Source organism: Brassica napus, unplaced genomic scaffold, assembly GCF_020379485.1.
Source record: "Brassica napus cultivar Da-Ae unplaced genomic scaffold, Da-Ae ScsIHWf_2188;HRSCAF=2841, whole genome shotgun sequence".
Lineage (NCBI taxonomy): Eukaryota > Viridiplantae > Streptophyta > Magnoliopsida > Brassicales > Brassicaceae > Brassica > Brassica napus.
In genome coordinates this window covers 6886-14180 of record NW_026015593.1, presented here as the reverse complement: position 1 = coordinate 14180, position 7295 = coordinate 6886, and the positions used below count along the sequence as shown (strand labels likewise).

At 28.0% G+C, this 7295-nt stretch overlaps 1 long non-coding RNA gene across 4 annotated transcripts; it reads right to left on the bottom strand.

The window, feature by feature from the left end:
* Nucleotides 1-3227: 3227 nt before the first annotated feature.
* On the bottom strand, nt 3228-5216 carry LOC125600310. 4 transcript variants are annotated; one of them, XR_007333706.1, is made up of 5 exons: nt 4672-5216; nt 4522-4579; nt 4070-4443; nt 3525-3971; nt 3228-3441 (listed from the first exon to the last, which is right to left on the bottom strand). It is a non-coding gene; the product is annotated as an uncharacterized LOC125600310 (long non-coding RNA). The 4 variants fall into 4 exon arrangements; XR_007333705.1 differs by having other exon boundaries at nt 3525-4443; nt 4672-4865; nt 4949-5206; XR_007333704.1 differs by having other exon boundaries at nt 3525-4116; nt 4275-4443; nt 4672-5196.
* Nucleotides 5217-7295: the final 2079 nt, after the last annotated feature.

Sequence of the window (7295 nt, the reverse complement as noted above, 5' to 3'; positions counted from 1 at the left end):
GGTTTCGATCTTGTTTGTAGTATCATCTCAGTTGTTAATGTTTTAAAAAATAAATAAATGAAATAAACGGTTGTAACTGATCAATCTAGAAAATAAATGAAAATTCTAACTTTATCTCTAATTTGATATCATTTGTAGAATATAATTTTAAATGATAATCATTTTCATTAATAGTTTATTTATTTTTTTGAAAATGATAAAATTAACACTCCTAAAGCATTTATAATTTAAAAAAAAAAGTGTTTATAGAAGTTTATAACTGAACCTACCTCCTAAATACTAAACCTTAAACAATAGCCACTACACCCTAAACCCAAATGTTATAATATTTTGATTAAGTGTATTTAAAAAAAAAAGAGTATTCAACTTAGTTATTTCAAGGAATTTCTCAAAAAGTAATCAATTATATTTACAACACATAATGCTGTCAGAAATTCAAAATAATTGAAAGTAAGTTAATATATAACTTAATATAAGAAAGTATAAAAATTCAGACATAAACATAAAACTAATAACTGTCACAAAACATTTACAGAGAACACGATTCTTTATAAATAAAATCACTTACAAAATAGTTTTAAATTACATATGTACATATTTAAAGTTATATATGAATTTACTTTGAATTTGTCTGTCTAAAACACTATCCAATATAAGATATTTAATCATAAAAAAGGCTAAACACAAATATAGGATTTTAAATTGATTTTTAGACTTTTCAGTTATAGCCTTCAAATCATTGATATACAATATTACATATACCAAAATCATATGTAATTTATATTTGATAAATTTTTGTTAAAACATATACAATTTTAAATTTAGGTATGACATTTTAATATTCACTTTTTAAATCTAAACCAAAAAATCATGTTTGACTAAAAATTAAATGATTAAAATGGCGTGTTTGTAATTTGAGATTTTTGGCATATTTTTAAAAAGTATTTTGATGTTTTTCCTTTAACAATTGTTTACCATTTCTACCAATCTTTCTCCGGCATAAATTAAGTTTTTAAAGTGACAATCTTATTAATGCATTTTATTTATGTTATTATGAAAATAGTAAATTATTGTACCGAGATGGATTTATATTGATATTACAACTTAGTATTTATTGGTTATTATTAGTAGATGTATTTGTTAAAGTTTTCATTCAAATACTTTAACATTTGATATCATATTGGAATTATGTTGTTTTTGATTAATCAAGCATATGTACCTTTTAGAACTGTTTAGATTTGATGTTCATTGCTTAAAAAAAGCTATAAGAATATTTTGGCTAAATAATTTAAAGCAGAGATTAAGACCAACACCCCAAACCAAAATCCACTACCCCTAAAATACATCACACTCATCTATATAAACAAAGCAGACATATGCTTTTCGAATGAAAATCACGGATCATGTCTAAAGTATTGTATAACTGGTTTAAATTATTATCTATACTATTATTTGCGAAGTAAATTTTTGGAATCGAACTCTAACATTAAAAATTAGAGCGGTTAATATCGTTTATATCCTTAATGAATAAACTCTCTAAATTAATCAAAAAATAAAAACGAATTTCAAATCTATATGATTAAAAATGATTAAAATTAATAATAAATGGTTTATACCCTTAATAAATAAATTATATAAATTAGTCAAAAATAAAAACAAATTATCTGATTAAATAAGTGAATAAAATTAATAATAATAAGAATTATCTAAAATATAAATAATTATAAATGAATTTCTATTAATAATATTATATTTATATATTATATTAGATAATTGACTATGAATAAATATAATAAAATTTTCAAATAAAAACACGTTTTAAAACATAAGATAATTCTTAGATATATTATGTTGTTATCTGAAAATAATATTTTATTATAAAATTTATAGTTATATAGAAAACAATTTATAATTAAATGCTAATGATTTTCTAAAATAATTCTAATATGTGAATGTTTTTAAAATTTAACACAACAATAACCATTTATATATTTTGATAAAAACTAATGAATATATATTAATAATATTTTATTTATATGTTATATTAGATAATTGACTATAAGTAAATATAACAAAATTCTCAAAAATAAAATACATTTTAAAAACATAAGATCATTCCTAAATGTGTTATGTTTTTATCTGAAAATATTTATTTTTATTATAAAATATATATTTTAGTTTTTGATTTATCTTTTTAAAAACATAATTAATAATTTATCATGTTGTTTTTAATTTAATAGTTATAAACATATAAATATTTATAAGAACACTATGCACACATATGCGGGCATAACACCTAGTATATTAATCTTCATATATCTTATACTTATAAGACTCTAATAATTAGTTAGTAACACTTTTTATTTAAATATGTACAAAACATTAAATAACATAATATGTATATGTAGGTGTTATTTTTATTATTTTTTGGAAAAAGTATATGTATATGTAGGTGTTAAATATGTATGAGCCACTGGTCTCCTAGTCTCTTAATAACGCAGTAAAACAGTCTAATGGTAATGTTATTTTGCATCCGTGTATATATACTTTCTGTTCCCACTTTTGTTAATGTTGACAAAGAATTTTTAATTCCTTTGCTTAGGAAATTATTCAGGAAAAAATCAAACATTGTGTAATAATTTAATGATGACATGTTTTTGGCATGAATGTTAAACTTTTGGTATGGAATATATGTGTTGCTCATAAAAAACAACTAAAAACATTTGTGTTTATGCTCTCTTTAGTGTGAATGTTTTTGTCTACAATTAACAATTTAAATTACTTTTCAATTCAATTTAAAATTTGAATTGCTTTAATATATTACTGTAACAAATATTTATTTTGTTAAATTTTTATTTTTTTTGTATATTTTCCTGGTTTTTAAAATGATGTAACGTCACAATATTCTCTTTGTGAGATAAACAAAAGTATTTAATTTGCATTATTTTCTTATTGAACTGTTAATTGATGTTAGTTTGTTATAATATGCAATTTCTAATTTAATTAAAAACGTGAATACTACACAAAAACACAAACATTATTTCGGTACTGGGGTAGATATTTTCAACATTAACACTAATCCTTATCTCCTTCACTAATATTACTTTCTATTTTTCCTCTTTCTCTACTTAGATAAAATAAATAAATCAAAATCAGTTGTTCATTCTACGTTACAAATCATCTAATTTTTTCTTTTGACCATCACGTGCAGTTCAAACTAAAAAGAATAAGTCTTCTGTAACATGCTTTATATTCAAAATTTTTGTTTGTTCCTGATCACACAAACAAAAACCAATTTATATATTCTTCATGTCATTGGAGAAACATATATAGTTTACATAGGAGCAAAGATGTTTCTTATAAGAATATAAAGTACTTGGTCGTGCCTTTTGCTTCCTCTGAGATTACTCTTGTTCTTGTTGCCAACTTAGAAGCCACAACCTGCATGTCAACAGAAATATCAGAAATGGTTGCAGATTTGCCGATAGTTATGGGGGTTCTATAAAAAACTAAGATGGGGTTACCAGCAGGAGCTGCTGATTAAGTAAGGCTCATTGATCGCAAGAACACAATCAAACATCAGAATGTCTTCCCATGGAAGAAGTATGCGCTAAGTAATCACCTCCCGAGTCTATCCACAGCCCAAAGCAGTATGACCAAACTGAAACCAAGTACAGTCTTGAAGAACTTGTTTGCGCAAAAGGGTACACGCCTTGAAGCAAAGCTACAAATCACAGTGAAAAGAGCAGTGCTTCCAGTTCCAGCGAGCATGATAGAAATCTGTGTAAAAAGCTCTGGGATCTCTCAACATGATCTCTGAATAGAGAGCATTGCTGTTCCTTTGAGTTTGTAAGTGAATTCTCAATCTATTTGCGGGTAGCCAAGACAGAGTCTTAATGATGGTTTGTTGAAACAATCCACACATGAAAATGGATCTATGCAATAAACTCAGCAACAAACCTTCACACTAACTACAGCGGTTAAAGAGACTGTAAACAGTCAACTTCAAGCCAGTTTGAATTTCTTAAACATGCAAAGACTAAACAGGACCAAGGCGTACACAACTTACAGATTCAAATGCGACTTTTTGCAGGAGCAAGGTGTTCAGAGTTTCACCTACGTATTTAAGAAAAAAACCTACACATAAAGCTCTTGTATAACTTTTCTCAGGTAAATTTTTGCTTCTTCTCCTAAAGGCTGTTTGGATTCAACTCTTTGAACAACAAAATAATACCTCCCATCCAAGTTAAAGATAAAAGAATACAGAATTTTACCCCAGTTTCAGCTGCCAGAGGCTTTCCAGGACACAAACTTCAGATTCCAGCTCAAACAATTTTTTTTCTTAATAATCATCTGGATGCCTGGAAAAATTGACTTGATCACAGCTGTTTTTTTTTAAAGAAGATAACTGTTGCAGCTATGTCCAAACCGCAGCTGCGAAACCTGTGAGTAGTGGCAAGAAATGTAAATTCAAATAGTTTCTTTGTGACATTGGAGCGATGAAACGACAAATTTACAAACCACTAAGAACGGGAGAAAAATATTGATGCGGTAGATTTCGAGTTGTGCGTAGCCATTTCTGCGAAGAAGATTAAGAAGTAATCAAGAAATCAAGAAGTGGTGACCTAGATTGATTTGGATCAATAGAAGAAGAAGTAAAGAATCTGATACCTGCTTGCCTGTAAGGAGAAGCTCCAAGCCAATAAGCAAACCACCTTTAGCTGTGCTTATCGTCTCCCAGAAACGGATTAACCGGAAGCCTAGTTCAGATTCCGCTGTACCCGAGGAGATGTTGGTGAAATACACAGCGACATAAAACTTTCCGGAGGACTTAGCAGATCTCATGGATACAGCTTGATCTTCGACTGAAAAAATCGTAGATTACGGTATACAATAAGAATCGAGAAATAGATCATACAGGAGGAAAACAAAAGGAGGTGAAAGATACATCTTGTAAGAAGGTGTAAAGAGCAAAAGCAATGATTTTAGAGTGGATAGTTACTGCAAGTAACGGAGATTCGGAAAGAATAGAACAATGGCTACAAAGAGGAATCGTAAGAGACTATTGACTGAAAAGGGAAAGCGTGGGTTTTGTCGGAAAGTGTAACATGGTTTTTAAATGGGCCGAAACCAAATTTTAGAAGACCAAAACATTTGATCCATGTCGACAAAGAAGATGTAACGTGGCAAAATAGAAACATTTAATTGGTTGAATTTTTTTGCTGATGTGGATAGCTTTAGAGTGGAGTATATGCTGCTTTTAGTATAGTATAGATTATATTCAGAACGTTGACAAAAAAAGACTAGTATTAAAAGTTAAAACTATCAAAGTTTCGTTTAAATTGATTTATTGCTTATGTCAAAAAAAAATGATTTATTGCTCAGATGTTTTTAATAACGACAGAAGTATGTCCGATCGAGTTCTGAATTCTATCAGAATCGAGTTCTGAAATTTGAAAATGGATTTAAATTTCTGCAAAATATGTCAAAGAGATTTCGTAAAAATATTATCAAATAAATTTTTACAATTCTCTTTTGGTTAGGACTTAAAATATTATTCAAATTTTTTTTGTTTAGGATTTTTTTTCTATAAAAAAAGAAAACAACTATCAAATATTCTTTTAAAGTTTTGTAAGAGATTTTATAAAAAAAAATTAATATTACATAATCTTTTACAATTATATTTTGTCTATGATTAAAAAAAAATAGAATTTCTATCAAATAACTATTTGGGAAAATTTGGAGAAATGCACTCCAATAAGATTATAATTTGAAAACTACACCCTTATTTAATTTTTTGGGAAAATACACTTATATATATAAATTTACCTAATTGCCCATTCTTAATATTTATAATATATTGGTTAAAATTTGTTTTAAAAAAAATTGTAATTTCTAATATATTGTTTAAAAATTGTTTTTTTAAAAAATCGTACAGAATCTATCTAATATCTTTTTAATTTATCTACATAATATATATTTCTTATTATTTTGAAAAAAAGAAATCAAAACGCGTATCGTCTTCTTCTCCTAGCCATTTCTGAAATTTTTCCCATTTTTCTCTTAGTTTCACAGATTCTTCCTCTTAGAGGTTTGTAGATTCATGAATCATATTTCAGTTTCTAATTCTGATTCTATTTTATTCTGACAATAAATCTGTTTTATCTTTCTTTTAGGAAAATCATGTTGCATTCGGCTGGAGTTTTAGGAGAGTGGAAGATGAATAAAGAATCATGGAGATTCAAGGTGAATACAAGAGCATGAGGTAAATTATTTACCATTAAAGAAGACTTGGAGTTTGATGAGATCGTTGAGATGGTTCATGAAGATTTTGGTATAAATAGGTTGGGTAATGAGTGTTCTTCAAAAAAAAAAGGTTGGGTAATGAGTTAGAACTTAGCTATGCACTACCAGAATCAATGCTTCGAGATATGCCTAAGGATACACCACCTGTTTTTGTGAACAATGATCGGCAATTGGTTTCTATGTGTGAAATGTGTAAATCCACGCTTATGCGTCTTTGCATCTCGGTGAAGAATGGAAACCTAGGGAACCATGATCAAGGTTTCAGTCGTGAAGATATTGCTGTTGATGGAAAAGGGCATGAAAATAAGAATAAGAATGTCAATAGACAGGAGAGTAATCAAGAACCAGAAGTGGAAGTTTCTAATTTTCATGATGCAAAGGTCATTGAAAAGGGTCAATGGTTCAAAAATAAATCAGAGCTGTCTTGGAGTATACGGATGCTTTCGAATGAACGCAAATTCAGAATTGTTGTCAGCAAGTCAGACAAGAAGTTGTTAGTTGTCAAATGTGCGGATACAAGCTGCAACTGGATGGTTAGAGCTGCCAAGACTAATCCGACAAGCGAGTTTTTCTGGGTAACAAAGTACATCGACAAGCATACATGTTTTTCTAGAAACACTGGTGGACCGAGAGCTGCTTCCAAAGTTATAAGTAAGCTTCTTTTGCAAAAGTTTGGAAATTCAGGTCTAAATATGAAACCAGAGTTGATTTCCAGTACTATGAAAAAGAGATATGGTCTTGATTCAAAATATTGGAAGATATGGAAAGCTAGGGAAGATGCTCGGACAGAGGTATTAGGTTCTCCAGAAAGTAGTTATGTTCAGCTTCCAGTATACATGACTTTACTTGTTTATATAAGTTGAATAAAATAAAATAAAGGAAAATCTGTATAAACTTCATGATAAAGTCAAAACAAATCATAATTCACATATTTACCTTTGTTATTATAAAATTTAAATGATAAAATAACATATTTATCTCAACACATA